This window comes from Pipistrellus hanaki (genome assembly GCF_964339955.1).
Source record: "Pipistrellus hanaki genome assembly, chromosome: 8".
Taxonomy (NCBI): domain Eukaryota; kingdom Metazoa; phylum Chordata; class Mammalia; order Chiroptera; family Vespertilionidae; genus Pipistrellus; species Pipistrellus hanaki.
Window position 1 is genome coordinate 67290112 of NC_140510.1, and position 19947 is coordinate 67310058.

The window sequence follows — 19947 nt, forward strand, 5'->3', positions numbered from 1 at the left end:
GCTTTGTTACTGCTGTCTTTTCAAAGCCCTTTCACATTATGTGTCTAATTTTTACCCAAGAGACAAGCTTATGAGGTCGGTGGGGAGTTCCAGCTATTCTTATCCTTTCTTGGAGTCATTGCAAGCTGTTGCATTCTGGTTATTTTTGTGTCTCATCTCCCAAACTAGATTCTAGACTCCTGGAGAATTTTGGAGATCATGTGGGTTCTTAGTACATTCCAGGCAGCACTGTCCTTGTTGTAGTTCAAAGTAGCCTGTGAGCTTCCTTTCTCATTTCCTTATTTTGGTAACAAATGTCACACACACACACACACACACACACACACACACCCCAGAAGTGAATAAGAGACTCAGCTCCCAGCCAGTTTTAGAACTGCATCGCTTTTACTATAGTGATTGGCTCAAAGGGTGGTGCTGGATCTGAGCAGGGCCAATCAGAGACCTTCCCTCGGATTTATAGATGGAACTGGGATTACTAAATTGGAGCCTGTGGCAACCATGTTTCCTACCTGCTGGGAAGGTCTTTCTGGAGGAAAAAGAGGTCAACAAGCAAGGAGAGGCAAAGACACCTGGAGAGGAGAAGAATTGCCAGGCAGGCAATCCCAAATTCTAGGCCCTGGTTCTGTAGCTCTTACCCAATTTCATGAGCTCTCTCAGTGTTCTTCCTTGCTTTGAGGCCAATAAACTTTTCCTACTTTTCAGTTAAGGAACTTGGTGTTGGCTTCTGTCACTTGAAGTCAGACAATCTTGACTAATTTATTGTAGGAAAGTGCACATCTATTTCCACAAATGCTGGAGATGACAAAACATTTGTGGGGCTCCTTTCTGAAAACAGTTTCCAGTTCACATAAGGAAATTGCCCTTCTACCCCGCACTGTCCACTCCTGTTCCCCATGTGCTACCAACCCTCTGAGCTGCCCCAGCAGGCAAGGGGCAAGTCAGCTTCATGTGTACGAGGAAGTGCAAGCCTGGCCCAGTCCACAGTTCTGCATGTCTATCCCCAGGACTCTGCAAGGCTAGGAAAGGAGAAAGAACCTATCCAGAATCCCTGCAGGTCAGGAAAAGGAGGGCTGTCTCAGCAGGTAAAACTCTGCAGTGAAAATGACGGAAAGCTGGAAAGTGAGGGAAAGACTGAAGATGATATAGATACACAAGATGAAGAAAAGTCTATGAGGAAGAAAAGCCAGAAATGGAGGGGAAGCCAGAGCATGAGGGAAAGCACCATGAGGGACAGCGATGATGAGGGGAAACAAAAAAAGCAGAGCAAGCCAGAAGGTGAGGAAAAAGCATATTCCAACCCTGTTTTCTCCGGTGGGCATTTGCCAGGTGATGTGTTTTCACCTTAAGCTGATAGTTTGCTTCAGGTGTCTGTTATTCTTGTCACCAGCAGCCTTTTTGTCCATTTATACAGTGCTCTATATCAGTAGGGGATTTTCACCCATATGCATGGAAGAAATGTTCACAGCACTTTTGTAAAACAATAAAGGGAAAAGTTTACACACACACACACACACACACACACACACGAAATTGTCCTTCTGACTATTCCAGTAGCTCAGTGTAATTGTGAAATGAGGCAGAAAGCAAATAAGTAAATAAATAAATCCACCTATTCTCTAGTAAAAATCAACCTCTCTACCTTGGCTCTGAACCACTTGGGTCAGTTTCCAAAGTTAAGTTTCACCCCTGAGGATTTGTTACCATGGAGGGCAGCAAAACAACACTCCGAGGCTTGGACGACAGGTGAAAAAGGAGCGCTCTGTTGAAGCAGCGATACGGCTGGGCTGGGTTTACTGGTAGCCTCCCCAGGAACCACGTAGAAGTGAATATACTAAAAAATAAAATAAAAACTTATTTGGATGGTTAATGTATCATCACAAAATGCAAGAGGCCCATTCTGTGGGTTGCTTTTCATTCTGTTGGTAGTATCCTTTGATGAACCAAAAGCATAGGCGATAAAAGAAAAAAAATAGATAAATTGGACTTCATAAAGTTTATGAAGTCCAATTTATCTATTTTTTTTCTTTTATCGCCTGTGCTTTTGGTTTCATATTCAAGAAATCATTGCTAAATTCAATATCATAGCTTTTACCCCCTGTATTTTCTTCTGAGAGCTTTACAGTTTTATATCTTTGACCTATTTTGAGTTCATTTTTGTGTGCTGTATGAAGGTAAGGGTCCAACTTCATTCTTTCACAAATGAATATCCAAATTTTCCAGCATTTGTTGGAAAGACAGTCTTTCCCCATTGAATGTTTTGGACACCCCTGTTGAAAATCATTTAGCCATATATGTGAGAATTTATTTCAGGGCTCTCTATTCTATTCCATTGGTCTATTTATAATCTGTCCTTATGCCAGTGCCATACTGTTTTGATTACTGTGTGTTTCCAGTGAGTTTTGAAATCAGGAAGTATGAATCCTCCAACTTTGTTCTTCTTTGGCAAGATGTTTTGGCTACTCCAGGTCCCTTGAAATTCCATATGAGTTTTAGGATGTAATTTTCTATTTCTTCAAAAAACCTTATGACAGGGATTATACTGAATCTGTAGATCACTTTGAGTAGTATTGATAGTTTAATGATATTAAATCTTTATTTAATAAACATGGAATTCCTTTCCATTTATTTCTGTCTTCTTTAATTTATTTCAGCAGTGGTTTGTAGTTTTTAACATATAAGTCTTATATCTGCTTGGTTAAATTAATTCCAAAGTATTTTATTCTTTTTGATGCTACTGTAAATGATATTGATATTGGGGGGCTTTCCTGCATTCTGTTATTGTGGTGCATTATCCTAATTGATTTTTCATATCTTAAACCATCCTTCCATTCCAGGAATAAATCCCACTTGATAAAATTAAGAAGTATGATTTTATCAAGTGGCATTTATTCCTGGAATGGAAGGATGATTCCATATATAATTTCTTTAATATGCTGCTGAATTTTGTTTCTAGTATTTTGTTGAGAATTTTTATAGCAATATTCATAAAGCTTATAGTTTTATTTTATTGTGTATCTTTGTCTGGCTTTGATATCAAGGTAGTGATGGGATGACAGAATGAGCTGGAAAGAAGTCTCTTATTTTCAAATTATTGGAAGAGATTGGTATAAATTCTGAAATGTTTGGTACAATTCACCAGTGAAGCCATCTGTTACAGCTTTTTTCTTTGATGGGAGGTTTTCAGTCATTCCTCTTACTATCCTCATTTGTAATTCACTGTATAAATTTGCAATAGTTTATTTGGCCATTTATTTTATTGATAGATATTTATATTATTTTTAGTATTTTGCTATTATAAACAATGCAGCTATGAACATTCTCGGGACACTTTTTTTTTTGGGTGGGACACACTTTAAATATATAAATTTAGCCGTTACATTATTTTATGGTCACATTTCTTAAGCTAATTGATATTGGAAATGGGAAGCTCCACCAAGACAGACCAGTTCATTCAGCACTTACCAGAAAAAGAAAATTCACAAATATCTTTTTCTTATTAATACAGTATTTATTTGTCTTCCTTCTGTCAAACCCTGAGCCAACCACTTTCCCCAGGCTGCCTGGGGAGATATAGGAAAAAGAACATACAGGGAAGATAGGACACGGAAGAACTATGGGACGAGGAGACAGCTCCTTCACATGGCGAAGAGGATGAGAAAGGCCACCATTAGGCCGAAGAGCTCCAAGGCCTCTGAGAGGGCGAAGCCCAGATGGCTAGAAATAAGTGAGGTTGGGGGACATGGGGCCGTCAGGCTGCTGAGGCTCTCATCTGTCAGTGTCTCTGAGTTTCAGCACCATTGCAGTGATCGGCTCAGCTGAGAGGTGCTCCTGACCAAGGAGGGGGTGGAGACACACTTGATGCAGGCACACATTTTCAGGGGATGAGGGGAACTGCTCCCAGTGCAGAGAAGACAGGGGGGGGGGGGGGGGATGGGGGGGGATTCACAAATTTGTGTATGTGATACGGTGCCTTGTACAGTGCTATCTGTATATCAATATATTTTGTTGAATCAAATAAAAAAGAAAGTCAGTCCTGAAGTTTGCTTGAGATCTTCCCAAGTTCCCCGGACCTTGGAGAGTCTTGGAAACCCCAGATTGAAGGTAACTTTATTAATCACGAGGTTGACGGGTCTCATGGCCCCACTTCTCAGTGAAGGCTTAAGTCGTCTTCATTGTGACTCCAGCAAGCCTGCTCCAGCCCGAATCCCTCCACCGCCTGGGAGCTTGGCGTCCCAAGGCAGCCCATTCCATTCCATACAGAGCCATTGGGTACCTGGTGCATGTCCTGCACAGGACAGAGGCCCGTTCTGCTGTTAGAAAATATTTCTTTGTATTTGAACCCAGGTGATGTGTCTCTGCTAGGCCCTTATTGTAACCTCAGAGCCAAACAGAGCACGAAGAACCCCCTTTGGCAGACCGGCTCCTCAGCTACTTCTGGGGAGTGCTCATACCATTGGACACAGCCTGTTTCACCATCACCACTTTCTCTCCCTTCCCTGACCCACTGCACCAGCAAAACCCAAGCTCATCATGGCCCCAAGTCCCCGAAGGACTGGCCCCGCCCACCTTGCCCTCTCAATTCACTCACCGCCCCTTTGTGCTCCCCTCACCTCAGGCACGCTGCCCTCTTTTCTGTTGAATCATATTGCGGAGCTCTTTCCAGCCTCCAGGCTTCTTTGCATTTCCTGTTCCTTGCCTTCCCCTCTGCTGAGTGTCTGGAGGGCGAATGGATGCCTAGGCAGGTCTCTGAACCTCACAGAGGGCTCCCTGGCAGACAAGGGCCCTGCCTACCCGTACCATAGGACCTCCTAGGTCCCTCGGATGGCACGAATAGGGAGCAGGTGGCTGATGTGAGTAGATGGTGGTGATGGGGACACTGCCCAGGACAGCACAGACAGAGCATTTAGAGTGAGGAAAACTGAAGGGGATCCAAAAGGAGAGAAATGGAAGTGACTCTTCCACTTTGCCCTGTCTGAAAGCACCTCACTTTACCCCAGGTCCACCCCAGAATCCCTGAGGGCTGACACCTCCCTCCACGATTTACACCCACAGGGTGGGGAGGGTGGGTGGGGGGATAGACACATCCTTTGCCCCCTTTTCCAGGGCTAATCATCCTCCTCTTCTTGTTTTGTTTCCCAACTGAGGAGGACCTCATGCTTCCACCCTTAGCCTGGATTGGAGACAGTGTGGCCGGGGTGAACCTGGGGAGCCTGGCTCTGGGCTCAGCTTTAGCACTTGGTAGGAGGCCCAAGCCTGGGCCGTGGGGGTGGCCCACGATTCAGGCAGGGGTCTTCAAACTACGGCCCGCGGGCCACATGTGGCCCGCAGAGGAGTCTGATCCGGCCCGCCAGGTTTTTTGGGCAGTGAGCGCAGCCAAGGTGTTACAGTAGGAATTAGTAGTTCATATAGTCCGGCCCTCCAGCTCTCTGAGGGACCGTGATCTGGCCCCCACTTTAAAAAGTTTGAGGACCCCTGATTCAGAGGCTAAGGCAGAGACAGCACTCATCCTGGGGTCTCACCAGCTAAACACCTGTGCCACCTGGGCAAGTCCTGCCCTCCCGCTCCCCAGTCAGGCCCAGGTGTGAACGGGGACCAGGCAGGGTCATCTCTGGAGTCCCTTAGTGTCTCCCATCCTGAGTCTCTGGGCGGGACAGGTCCCCAGCCGAGCCCTCGCTCCCAGCAGCCTCCCTGCCTCATTGCTCCAGAGCCCCTCCCGCAGCGGCCTCCCATGCCGCCCCCTCCACCCACCTTCCCTCAGCTGTGATGCTGCTTAACCTCCACCGGCCGCGCCGCGGAGGAGCCCGAGTGACTGTAAAAGGGAAGGAATGTCCAGAGGCAATTGTTTCTCCCTGATATCACTGCGGGGAGGTTGGGTTGGGGGGCCCAGCCAGACAGTGGCGGAGGCAGGGTTCTGGCTGAAACGCATCTCCCCCTTGCAGCTCTGGCCCCTCTCCCCAGGCGCAGGCGGCTACCCACCCCTTCGCCTCTGGTACCCTCCCCATCTCATGAGTTTAAGACCTCCAGGCGGCGGCCTCCTCGCCCAGCTTTCTCCACCGGACCCCGGACCCTTCCCCACACCCCCTCCTTCACCGCACACCCACCCCGGTTCTTACAAACCCCTCCCCCGCCTCCCCCTCCTCACCCCACACCCTCGCTCCTTCTCCCGGCTCCAGCCCCCGCCTGCCCGCGCTCCTTTTACAGACATGGAGCGCTGCGGGTTTTCTGCCAAAGTAGGAGAAGTCTGAAGCTCATCTCACCTCCTCCCAGCCCCCAACCTATCCGACCAAATAGGACGTCTGGCAGGCGGCGGGAGGCGGAGGAGGCCGCGGTGGTGGAGGAAAGAAGGGGGGGGGGGGGTTAATGAGAAGGGCGGATGTGAAAGCGCTTTGTGATCTCTGAGCCCCCATAAATTCCAGGTGTTATTTACATCAGGCAGAGATGGGGGTGGGGGGATGGTGAGAATGGGATCGGAGGTCCAGTGGAGGGGAGGGGAGGAGACTTAGGTAGCATTAAGAGAAGATCCCCTGGAAGGCACCCTGGTGTGTTGGGAGCAGCATGTGGCTGGGAGTCGGGCTGTGTGACATTGGCTGGTTGCGTGCCCTCTCTGGGTCTCAGTTTCTTTCTTTAAAAAAAAATATATATATATATATATATATATATATAATATATATATATTATATATATAATATATATAAAATATATATATTATATATATTTTATATATATTATATATATATAAAATATATATATTATATATATAATATATATAATATATATATATAAAAAATATATATTATATATATATATATATTATTGATTTTTTACAAGAAGGAAGGGAGAGGAATAGAGAGCTAGAAACATCGACTAGAGAGAAACATTGATAAGCTGCACAACCAAGGCACATGCTCTCGGAATCGAACCTGGGACCCTTCAGTCCGCAGACCCTTCAGTCTGCTCTATCCACTGAGCTAAACCGGCCAGGGCTCAGTTTCTCTTGCTTGAAGTGAAACATCCCTCTCTATTCTGAGCCCAAGGAGAGGAGTGACAGAGGCCCCTTTCTCAGAACGCACCATGAGGTGGGTCCCAGATCACTGGCATGTCCCCAGAATCCCACCACAGGGTGATGGATGTGGCTGCACCTGCCAGCAGAAATGGAATCAGCTTCCTCAGACCCTGTCCTCCCTCTTTCCAGGTTCCTCCCTCCTTCACCTCCCCTTCGCCCTGTCCCCAGGCTTTCATCCTCCCTGTGTGAGCACCTGGTCCTGCCCAGTGCCCAGCACTACAAAGGCAGCCCTGAGGGCTCTCGGCCTCTCCGTTGTCCCCTCACCCCCTCACCTTGTCTGGCCACCTCCTCACAATTCCCAGAAGTCTGCCCTTGAACTTCTCCAAATCCACCTGCCTGAAGCCTGAACCATTTCCTGAAGCAGCAGAGACTGGAGGCAGAGGAGCCCCAACACAAACATACACCCCCACACCCCCACATTGCAACCCCCCAGCACAGTGGTCGGCAAACTCATTAGTCCACAGAGCCAAATATCAACAGAGCCAAATATCAACAGTACAACAATTGAAATTTCTTTGGAGAGCCAAATTTTTTAAACTTAAACTTCTTCTAATGCCACTTCTTTAAGATAGACCCGCCCAGGCCGTGGTATTTTGTGGAAGAGCCACACTCAAGGGGCCAAAGAGCCGCATGTGGTTCACGAGCTGCAGTTTGCCGACCACGGCCCTAGCAGACAGGAGTAGGTGGAAGAGAGTAAGAGGTGTGAGAAGTGGGGTGTGGGGATCAGGGTGAGTGGGAGACAGGTGAGGTATGCAGGATGGTACTCAGCCCCACCCCAAGCAGACCTCACAGTCTCGTTCACCTATGCTGGGGCTCGCACCTGGACAGCCGCTCACGAACCCTAAGCCCTCTGCTGAACTGTAAGCCCCTTCTTTCTTCAGACGGTAACCCAGATAGAGAAAAGCAGTTTCCTTTCTCTTCTGGCATTCTCTGTCAGGTTCTTGGTGCCGTCATTCAGCCTTCTCTTCGGCCTGATTCATTCATTCCTTTCATCTTCCCTCATAGGCTTTTTTTGGTTCCAGCCCCTCCAGTTTGGTCAGATCCCTGCTGCCCTGGACCCTTTCCAGGTTTCCTTTGAGCTGCGGGGTTCTTTAAACAGGGCCCGAGCAGGCTGGCAATGACCTCACAGGGCCACTATGCACAGTTGCTATATATAGCCTTATAGGATCATTCTCCCCTCCCTCCAGCCAGCTGAGTCACAGTCAGCTTGGGGTCTACTCAGACCCCAGGACCTTCGCTGCCACTCCAGACCGCACCCCACCACAGCACCCTGAGCTGTTCCTTACTCTCCAAAGTTTGGAGTCCAAACCGTCCAAGTCTGCAATGAAAGTGAGTCTTGGGTCCAGAAGACCTTCTTGGGCCCTCAGTGTTTTTATAGCCTCAGTCCTTCATCCCTCTATCTTCTCATACCTGGCCAGATGGCCAGCCATGGCCTAAGTCCCATGTGACTCCACAGAGGTGTGAGCAAGGGGAGAGGTTTGGGGAGCAGCTGCTGGATCACCACCTGGGCTTAACTCCTCAACCACTCTTAGGTAAGTTATTACTTTTTGGAGCCTCAGTTTCTTCATCTGTAAAATGGTAATAACAGCCTAGGATTTCTGGGAAGATTAAATGGGAAATTGTCTGCAAAGCACACCTGGCACACAGTACATATTCAGAAAGTATCGACTATCACTAGAATTTTGCCTCCTTTGATAAACAGCTGGTTCTCGGATACCAGGGACTGGCTTGAATCCTTGCTTCAGGTCAGCAGGTTTAGGGCCAAGACTGCGTAACTCCAAAGCTCTCTGTCAGAGGCTATGCTACCTGTAAGAATAACAGTTATACCACTTATTAAGTACCTACTGTATACGGGACACCTGTCATGTAAAAAAAAAAAAAAAATCGCAGTATTTCCAATCCTCATGATGCTGGGAAATAACTATTATCCTCATTTTACAATCACAGATCCTAGGCTCAGAGAGGTTAGGTAAGTTCTTTGAGGTTGCACAGCAAGTAAACACACAGTCTGGATTTGTATCTTAGATAATGGCTCTTGGAAGCCAGGCTCGTTTCTCTGCGTGGTCTCTCAGGCCTGGCCACAGACTGGCTGGGCAGGCTCCAGCAGTTTCCTTTCTAGGTAATTCTTTTAACGGCCTTATCGGGGGATCTCCGCCGGAAAGCCCCTGGTCCAGTAGAGGGCAAGTCCCTCCCAACATTCTGCCCTGCTCTTCTCCCCAGTCCCAGTGCTCTCCAGAAAAGGGCACGGCTTGGAGAGGGCGGGTTGTGAGGGAGTCAGGTCCCATCAGCCAGCGGAGGAGTCTGGCCTTTCTCCCACAATTCCCCGGGGGAACACTGACCATCTCCTGTGTGGGGAATAAAGAGGCCACGGGGGGAGGGGGGCGGTTAGCGGGGCTGCTTTGCCTTGTGCCATCCTCAGACCAGCCAGGCACTGGGGCTCCCCTGCAAGCTCGAGAGGCGCCCCTGAGTGCGCCCCGGCCCCAGACTGCCCCCAACCGGCCTGGGAGAGGGCCTGGGCAGCAGCAGCACAATCCCGTCCTGGAGAGGCTGCCTGGAGGACTGGCACTGGGGGCTAGACTTGCTCCTGGGGAGTCCACTGTCAGCTGCCGGGGGTTTCCACTGCCCAGCTCCCAGGCCCCAAAGCCACCTACAAAGTCCCAGACGCATCCCCGTCCCAATGCTAAGGACCCGGAGACAGAGTTTGTTGAGAATGGAGCACTGAAGCTTTCTCAGCCTTCTTGTCCCACAGAGCCCCCTGGTGCCCCTCCCCAGCCAGCCTTAAAGGGAGGGGCAGGGCTCTCCTCCGCTTCGGTCCCCAGCTCCGGCCACCCTGCGCCCCAGAATAGACCACTGACCACCTGCCCTGGCGGCTGGGAGGGGCCACAGCCGGTGCTGCCACTCAGGCTGGGAGTGGTGCTGGGAAGAGAGGAGCGGGGAGGCTGGGATTGTGGGAGGGCGGTCCAGGGACCCAGGCTGTTTCCAGCTGCTCCTCTGTGTGGTGCAAAGAGCTCTCCACCAGCACCCTGCAACCACAGCCTGGAGAAGCGTGGAGCCCCAGACCCCTCTCAGGGCTCAGGCTGAGTCTCCGCCCCAACTTCTTCCCCCTCTCAGTCTCTGGCCTCCACCCCTCCCCTCCCTCTCCAGACCAGCCTCTTCCCCTCTCCCCCTCTTCTCAACACTCTCCCCTATGGTGCGTGCCTCACCCCTCCCCTTCTCTGGGGTCAGGGTCTCTGCGCTCACCCCCAGCTCTTTCTAAGAGGATGCCCTGGCTTGGTGACCCCACATTCCAGCCGTGCAGAGCTCACAAGGGCTTCCTGCCTCGGGTGAGATCCCTGCCCCCACCCTGAGCTCCAGCAGCCGGCCATTCAGCGGCTGACCCTCTGCAGTTCCCTTCTGGGACATCTCCCTCAGCCCCAGGCCCAATTTAGCTCCTTTAATCTTCCCTGTAACCCAATCCGGCCATTTCCTGGCCGCACACTGCACTTCCAAACGGCCAGTCCCTGGAGAGGGGCAGGGCCAGGGTGGCCTCGGCTCTTCCCTTGACTGGAACACACACACACACACACACACACACACACACACACACACCCCGCTTTAACTTCCTGGGCCCTTCTGCTATACCCCCTCCTCTTTCCCTCATGCCTAGAAAACCCCAAGGGAACCCAGGCCTGAGCCAAGCCTGACTCCTCACCTCCTGCTTTTCCACCTTTGCTCAAGGAGAGGTTCCCCAAACTCCAGAGGACAAAATCGGGAACCAGACTACCTGGGTTCCTAGTCCCAGCTCTGCCTCTGACCAGCCACGTGACCTTGGGCAGGATGCTTCCCTCTCCTGGTCTCTGCTTCTCATCTGGAAATGAGGACCATATCAGCACATACCTCAGAGGCAGCCATGAGGCTTAACTGAGTTACTTTATGGAAAGTGCTTAGAATAGCTCCAGAGACATACTAAGTGCTTTTTAAGTGTTAAACAAAAATTCCCTTTCCCAGTCTTGTATTACAATGAATTTATTTCCTCCACGTTAAGATACCATGAATTGTGAAACACTTCATTTATTTAATAACATCATTTCGAGGGGTGGGGAGAAACATTGCCATATAAAATGTACAAAGTATCTGTGAGCCATCTTCCAATTTCTTATGTGTAAATTGTTCAGTAACAAAATTTGTGTAGCATACTCATCTCTCCGAGGTCTCTGCTTCTACCCAGGGAGTCCTTTTTCAGCTTCTGTGCATTCATTGTTTTGTTCTGTTTTATTGATTTTTAGAAAGAGAGGAATTTGAGAGAGAGAAATAGAAACATCAATCAGCTGCCTCCTACACACTGAGGATCAAGCCTGCAACCTGGGCATGTGCCCTGACCTGGAATTGAACCAGCTACCTCTTGGTTCATGGGTTGATGCTCAACCACTGAGCCACACCAACTGGGCTGTGCATTCATTGTTGAAGGTGGTACCCAAGGTTTTGGGTTCAAGTCCTTACTCCCAAATCATACTTAGTTGAGTCATCTCAGGCAAGTCCTTTGGCTTTTTTTAAGCCTCGGTTTTACCTAAACAGCCAAGATAACTCACAGCAAATGTAGTGAATATTAAATGAGATCAAGGCATTTAGCGTGTATAGGATATTCAATACAGGAGAGCTATCAATTTTGTGATGATTTTTAAATGTTTGTTGAGTTGAACCTGGACTCTCAAAGTCTAGGTTGGGAATTGAAGACCTGGTATTTCATGGTCGAAGCGCCCTCCAGTGGCCATACTGTGAAACTGCAGGCTTCCTGATTCCCTTGGTGAATCCTTTTGCCGGTCCAGGAACTAACTCAGCTACCCCACCCCCAGGCCAGGCTTATCTCACCCAACTGGAATTCTTCACTTTATCTTTCCTTTTACAGAGGCCTTAAGGGGCTTTCTGAAGTACTTAATAGGACAAGACACCGGGGGCAGAGCTTTAGCCCGGGAAGGCTACAGCCCGGACGGACGTAAACTGTCTCTCAAAGCTGTGGGCGGAGGGCCCTGCGGCAGGGAGGGAGGATGGTGGAGTGCTGTGTGCTGGTTCTCTTCTGCCCTGGACACTGTGGGAGCTGGCTGGCCCACCAAATATCCAGCATAGAACTAGTATAGCCCACTTCACGAATCTGCTTCTGGACAATAGTTCAACCTTCCCTCCTCCTTCCCTCCCTTTTCTTTCCTTCCTTCCTTCCTTCCTTCCTTCCTTCCTTCCTTCCTTCCTTCCTTCCTTCCTTCCTTCTTTCCTTCCTTCCTTCCTTCCTTCCTTCCTTCCTTCCTTCCTTCCTTCCTTCCTTCCTTCTTTCCTTCCTTCCTTCCTTCCTTCCTTCCTTCCTTCCTTCCTTCCTTCCATCCTTCCTTCCTTCTTCCCTCCATCCATTTTATTGAACGCTGGCTGTGTACCAAGCCTCACGTCCTAGGTACTGGGGGTTAAAAAGATCAATCTAATACAGACACAAATACTGCTGCCACTGTATTTGTTCCCAGTGTCCCAGACACCACATGCAGAGTTAATCCTTGCATCTGAGTGTTTACAGCTTCTTTCTCTGTGTGGCTGAGTGAGAGGGCAGAGGCGGGAACCTCAGATCCAGGCTGCCTGAGGCCCCTGATGAAATGTGTCCATACTGGAAGCTTTGTCTGGCCAGGTGTGGGGGCTGACTTCCTCCCCCTGGGCCACACTGCTCTTCTGAGAAATGTTCCCCGTCTCAAACATTAGACCAGACTCCCAGCTCCACCCGCACTGGGGCCCCGGACCTCTCTTCCCTTTCCCAGCACTGCCCTTCGCTCAGGGTCCGGGGCTGGGAGTCAGGGAGGGGTAGTGTGTTTTTAACCCACCTGGCAATGAATGGGCTGGGTTAACTTTCTCAATATTTAGCATCTAACCCCAGCTCACTGGCCAAGTCCCTGTTGTCCAGGATTGAGAAGGAAGCTTACTCTAGAGCCACTGGGTGAAGAGTGGCTGGAAGAGCTTCCATTTTTGGAAGATGCCTTCGCGGCAGGAAGAGCTGGGTGAGTGTCTGTTACAAGTGCCCATTGTCCCTGGGACTCTGTTGCCTCTTGTGCTGCCATCCTCCTTCCTTCCATTTGCGATCAAACTTCTCAAAAGTCTTCTACCCCTTCCTTGGCATCCCCTGTTGCCCCTAATCGCCATTTCCTTAGAATTCTTCCCAGCTGCAGGAACACAGGTCCCTCAACGCCCAGACCAATGCTGTCCAACAGAAATACAATGGGAGCCACGTATGCCATTTTATTCCTTTTCATAAATAATTATTTTATTATTTTAGTTTATTCAATTACAGTTGACAATCAATGTTTTATATTAGTTTCAGATATAAGTAATTTTTAAATAAAATGACAAACTGAAAGTTAGAAGTATCACTGTCTTAGCTAGTTCTTTGTTTTGCTGTGTTTCGGGAGTGAGTTTTTTTTTTTTTTTTTTGTGTGTGTGTGTGTGTGTGTGTGTGTGTGTGTGTGACATTGGTTAGGATAAAGGGGGAATAAACAGTGATGGACACACATACAATATACAGATGATGTAGTATAGAATTGTACACCTATGCCATTTTAAATGTCCTATTAGCCACATTTCGAAAAGGTAAAAGAGACAGACTAATTTTAATAATGTATATTTAACACGTTGTATCCAAAATATTATCAAGAAGTGATCAATATTTTACATGTGAGGTATGTTATACATATCTTTGTACATTATTTTACATGCCCAGCACCTTGCAATGTTCAGTTGCCACTTGTGGCTTCTGGCTACTAGACTGGACAGCACAGTTCCAGGGCCTTCATTCACTCATTTGCATACACACTCTGTGTGGTTGACGGTCTCACCCCCCCTTCCCCGCGTCCTGTCTCCCTAGCAGCCCCCTTGGCTCAGAGTCCTCATTTCATTCTTCCCTGCATCTCCCACAGCCCCTTACCACTGTACACCTAAAAAAGCACTGTACACCACACTGGGGAGGCCCTCCACACATGTTTGTTGATGGGAGTGAGCGTTGGGGATTGATTTTTGTGGTTTGGTTATGGCTGTAAATGGTGTCTTATAGATTGCTTCTAAAGATGCACCCTGCTGCAATATTAGCAGAGACGAGCAGCCAGGGCTGTCAGCAGAGACCGAGGCCTTGGGGCAGAGCAGGCCCCCTCTGTGGAAATCCTGCCAGACCACATCCCATTTCTCTGGCTTAAGAGCCTGTCATTGCCGCCCCGTGCTCCTCCCTGCAGCCCCGTCTCTGTTAAACCCTGGATATATAGCCCTTGTCAGGGTGTATTACACGAAGGATGTGTCTCCGGCATTCCACCGCCAGCCTGGGAGCTCCTGGGGCAGGGAAGGAGTTACTCAGGTTGCCAAGAGCCTGACCCACAGCAGATGTGCAAAACATGCTTGTCGAGTGAATAAATGAATGGATGGCTGGAGCCCGCAAAGACTCGTTCCTGTGTTAGTGCAACCACCACACCTTTACTGAGCTCTCACGGTGTGCCGGGCACGGTGCTAGGCCTTGGGGACTCAGGAGCAAACAAGGCAGCGGTGGGCTGTGCCCTCCTGGAGCTCATCCTCTGGTGGGGGATGATACACAAGAAAACACATAAGCCGAAACCGGTGTGGCTCAGTGGATAGAGCAAGTCTGCGGACTGAAAGGTCCCAGGTTCGATTCCTGTCAAGGGCATGTACCTTGGTTGCAGGCACGTCCCCAGTAGGGGGCGTGCAGGAGGCAGCTGGTGGATGTTTCTCTCTCATCGATGTTTCCAGCTCTCTACCCCTCTCCCTTCCTCTCTGTAAAATATCAATAAAAATATATTTTAAAAAAATAAAGAAAAAAGAAAACACACAAATAAGATCATTGGCACACTGACCAGGGAAGGTAGCAAAGGGGCTGAGCTGGCAAATGAGGGTGGAGGTCTTCAAATAAAGCAAGTCTACATCTGTAGCCTCCTGGAACACAGCCCGCTCAGGGTCATCGTTTACACGCTTGCCACGATAGGCTGACCTGAGGCCTGGGTGCTGCGAGGACATCACTGTATCAAATCACCCCGAGGGTGTCATAATGGGTTCTGCAAGTTAAAGCAGAGAGGCCAAGACAGAGGGAGGGGCCGGAGGGGGGGGGAGGCAGTAGGTCCAGGCGTTGTCCATTCAGCCTCTGAAAGACCCAGCCCAGCTCCAGAAGAAGCGAGCAGGTGACCATGAGGCTCAGCCTCTTGGCCACATCTGTTTCCAGCAATTGGCTCCCAGGCCACCCTGAGGGGCCCCGGCCTGTGTCCAGGTCTGTCTTCGGTGGGAATGTCCCCGCCAGTGCAGAGCACAAACCTGTGAGCCATGCACCCTCTCAGGGATTGGATTGCAGGGAATAAAAGATGAATGAGACATGGTCCCTGCCCTCAAGTTAGTGTCAAGTTAGAGCCTGAGCAAGAGGTTTCCCAGCGCAATACCCATCATCGGCCAAGTGCAGTATGCTAAATGCCCCTGGAACCACTCCAACCACCCCCTCTGGGTCCCGGAGCTTCTCTCCACGTTCCCTACAATGCAGCAGACCACCCCTGGCATCAGTGTTTTCAAAATAGCAGATGAGCCGAAACTGGTTTGGCTCAGTGGATAGAGCATCGGTCTGCGGACTGAAAGGTCCCAGGTTTGATTCCGGTTAAGGGCATGTACATTGGTTGCGGGCACATCCCCAGTAAAGGGTGTGCAGGAGGCAGCTGATCGATGTTTCTCTCTCATCAATGTTTCTAACTCTCTATCCCTCTCACTTCCTCTCTATAAAAAAAAAAACAATAAAATATATATTTTTAAAAATAGCAGATGAGTAATCCAAGGATAGCAGAGTTATTTGCAGCCTGGGTTAAAACTGCATATCCCCTGGCCGCAGCCCAAACCTTCCAAATCAGAATTTTCAAGTGTGGGGCTCACGAATCTCCCTTTTAAGAACCACTCTTGGTCATTCCTACCCCAAGCACTGCCCCAGAGTTGAAACACCTACCACAGTGCCCACATCCCACATCTGGCTGACCAAGGTGGGTCGGTTTCTCTGTCCAGGATGGCTGTGAGTTTTTCATCTTTTTATTACTGATGATTCACAGGCTGCTGGTAGACAGCTGACAGCTTGGAAGGAATCAGCAGCCACTGAGTACAGAAACCTCTATCTTTTCGACCCGTCTATAAAATGCTTACCTGAGCAGACACTGTTTAAAGGCCATTAAAATACCAGACACAGAATAACCTAGTCCCCGGAACTTTATAGATATATTTACTCAAGCCCAAGTGCTTGCAAAGAGTAAATAAAAGGGAAGCAAAATGAGCAAGCGCCCCTAGAAGTAAGAGATGGAAGTAAACAGCCCCGTTCACTAAAACAAACAGGACAAATCCAGCGAGGATTAAATGACCTCTAGTCAGACAGGCGACAGGCTCGGAGCCAGATATGCCCCATCATGGCTCCCTGAGGACGGAGATGCCCCAAGAGTGCCCCCTGGACCAGGCCTGCAAGGCCTTGGGCATTACCTTGGGGGGAGTGCCAGTGCCGCCCAGACCTCCTGGCAGCCTGCCACAGGGCCTGGACATCTCATGATGAAAGATCAAAGTGTGCCCTCATAGGTCTCCGATAAAATGCAAATTTCCAGGAGGTTGAGGACTCCAAGGCACTACTGTCATTTATTCATACATTTAGAGAGCATTCATTTAGCCCTTGCTGTGTTCCAGGCCCCGTGCCAGTCACTAAAGATATCGAGATGAGTAAGGCATGAACTTGGCCTCAAGTAGCTCACAGTTTAATATGAGAGATACTGATGCGAGAGATAAGAATAGCCAACATTTATTGCTCACTTACTATTTGACAGGCTTCTGTTTGATAGCACCATCCAGGCGTGGTCTTATTTAATCCTCAAAACATTATGAGGTGCCCTGGCTGATTTGGCTTAGTGGATAGGGTGTCAGCCTGAAGGGTCCTGGGTTCGATTCTGCTCGAGGGCGCATGCCTGGGTTGCAAGCCTGATCCCCAGTTGGGGGTGTGCGGGAGGCAGCTGAATGGTGATTCTCTCTCATCCTTGATGTTTCTATCTCTCTCCCTCTCCCTTCCTCTCCGAAATCAATAAAAATGTATTTTAATTTAAAAAAACATCATGAGGTTATGATTGTTATCTTCCCCCATTTTATGGATGAGGAAACTAAAGCTCAAAGTCTATTGTGTGGTGGTAAATGTTGAACAACTAGCTCTTTTGAATAAAATCCTATCTAATAAAAGAGTAATATGAAAATTGACCATCACTCCAACACACAAGATGGCCACCCCCATGTGGTCAAAGATGGTTGCCTCCATGTGGATACAAGATGGCTGCCACAAGATGGCCAGTAGGGGAGAGCAGTTGTAAGGGACCAAGCCTGCAGGGGAGGGCTGTTGGGGAAGACCAGGCCAGCAGGGGAGGGCAGTTAGGGGTGGCCAGTCTGGCAAGGGAGGGCAATTAGGGGTGACTGGGCCAGTAGGGGCAGCCAGTTGGGGGCAATCGGGCCAGCAGGGCAGCAGTTAAGTGTCAATCAGACTGTCAGGAGAGTGATTAGGGAGTGATCAGGCTGGCAGGCAGAAGCAGTTAGGGGCAATCAGGCAGGCAGGCAGGCGAGTGGTTAATAGCCAGCAGTCCTGGAATGTGAGAGGGGGCAGACTGGGCTGAGGGAGACCCCATCCGCCCCATGCACAAATTTTGTATACCGGGCCTGATTTTTCATGTTTGCCATTCTTGGTAGTATAACTTCTGTCCAATGTCACCGAGTGTGGAGTATGTGCTGCTCCAGCGCACCCCTGCAAATATTGCCAGCAGCTAATCAGTGGAGCAGTCCAGATTTGAACCCACATTGTCTGATCCCAAGCCCACCATATAACCACTTGGTTTTGCTGTCAAAAACTATACAAGATCATTGACATTCAAGAGGGATACATCTCAGACCTTTGCAAAATGCCAATTTACAATGCTCCATAAAACTTCCAAGATTTAATAATCAGCACTTCCCTGTATCTCTTTGTTTTTATCACCAACAGGAGCAGTGGGGTTTTTTTTTGAGGGCCATTTCAAAAACCTTTTTATTTGGAAAGAATTATACATTTCACAGATGGTTGCAAAAACAGTACAGAGAGATTCTGTGTACCCTTCATCCAGTTTTTCTCAATGGTTTCATTTTACATAACTACAGTCCAATCTCACAACCAGGCAAGTGACATTGGTGTGTGTATACTAGTAGGTCCATGTCATATATATATATATTTTAGAATTGCCAGATTTAGCAAATAAAAATATAGGACACTGCCTGGCCGGCATGGCTCAGTGGTTGAGCATCCACATATGAACCAGGAGGTCACAATTTAATTCCCAGTCAGAGCACATATATGTCTGGTTGTGGGCTCCATCCCGAGTGTGGGGTGTGCAGGAGGCAGCCAATCAGTGATTCTCTCTCATTATTGATGTTTCGATATCTCTCTCCCTCTCCCTCTCCTTCTCTGAAATCAATAAAAATGTATTTTTTTAAAGTAAATAAAATTTACTTATTTAGTTTTTTAAAGTAAGTGATATACATATGTAGAAAAAAAAAATCAAAAGGTGCAAAACGAGCCCTAGCTGGTTTGGCTTGGTGGAGAGAGTGTCAGTCTGTGGACTGAAGGGTTCCAAGTTCGATTCCAGACAAGGGCACATGCCTGGGTTGCAGGCTCGATCCCCGTGTGGGGCGTGCAGAAGGTAGCCAATCAATGATTCTATCTTAACATTGATGTTTCCTTCTCTCTCTCTCTCCCCCCCCCCCTCTCCCCCTATCCCTTTCTCTCTGAAATCAATAAAAATATATATTGTTTTCTAAAAGTGCAAAAGGATTTATAGGAAAAAAGAAGTGTGAAGTGTGCCTTTCACCTTAGACCCTGAGCCCTTCCATTTCTCCTTCCCAGAGCCAGTTACTATTTTCTTGTGGCATATTTTAAACAAATAAGAATATATATGTGTGCCTCTATGTTCACACACACATACAAATGGCCCCACATCATAACTGCTATTCTGCATTTTGTTCTTTTCACTTAATAGTCTATCTTGGAATTTGTTCCTTATTAACATCTATAGAGGTGTTCCATTCTTTATAACTACTATATAAAGTGCTTTGTAAACCTCCCTCCTAGAACATAATTGGTTGGAAATTATAATCTTGCCTGAGCCTCTCACCTCAAGGCATCCTGGGAGTTGTAGTCTTGATCAATTTAGCCTTGCTTGGAAAACAGAACTTGAGCAGAAGATACACGTTAGAAACTAAAGTGCTCTTCCAACAACACTGTCAGAGGACAAATTGTACGGTTTATGCAGGTTCCTATCCTTTTACCCAAAAGCAAATTATTTATTCATTAAACCACCAAGATATCTATCAGCAACAAGATACCCAGGGCTGTCTTCACACCATTCTTTCTTACAGCACAGCTTTGGTCTCCTCTATCCCAAATCACCTTAATAAATTATGTGACAAACTACTACTTAGAAAGTTCTCTCATAAACTGATGGGTCAGAAGAGACAGGCATATCAAATCAACGCACACTGAAGTGTGTATAACGGATTACAATGTTAACTCACAGGCATTTGTTAAACCAAAAAGATAAATAAATGGAAGATTTTTTCAGGATGCTGGAGGCAAGCATGATCCTCAGAAACTCTTTTCAGATAGCTAAGGTTCCCCCTTGGTCCTCCCACCTCATATCCAATATCATCCCCCAGTCCAGACACAACCACTCTCCCAAATCTTTTCCATGCATTTCCATGTATATTTTTATAAAATCTAGAAATTAGCTTATTGTGTGAGTTTTACCTAAATGCCCTATAAACATTATTTTGCAAATTGCTTTTTTTTCACTCAACAATATATTTAGAGA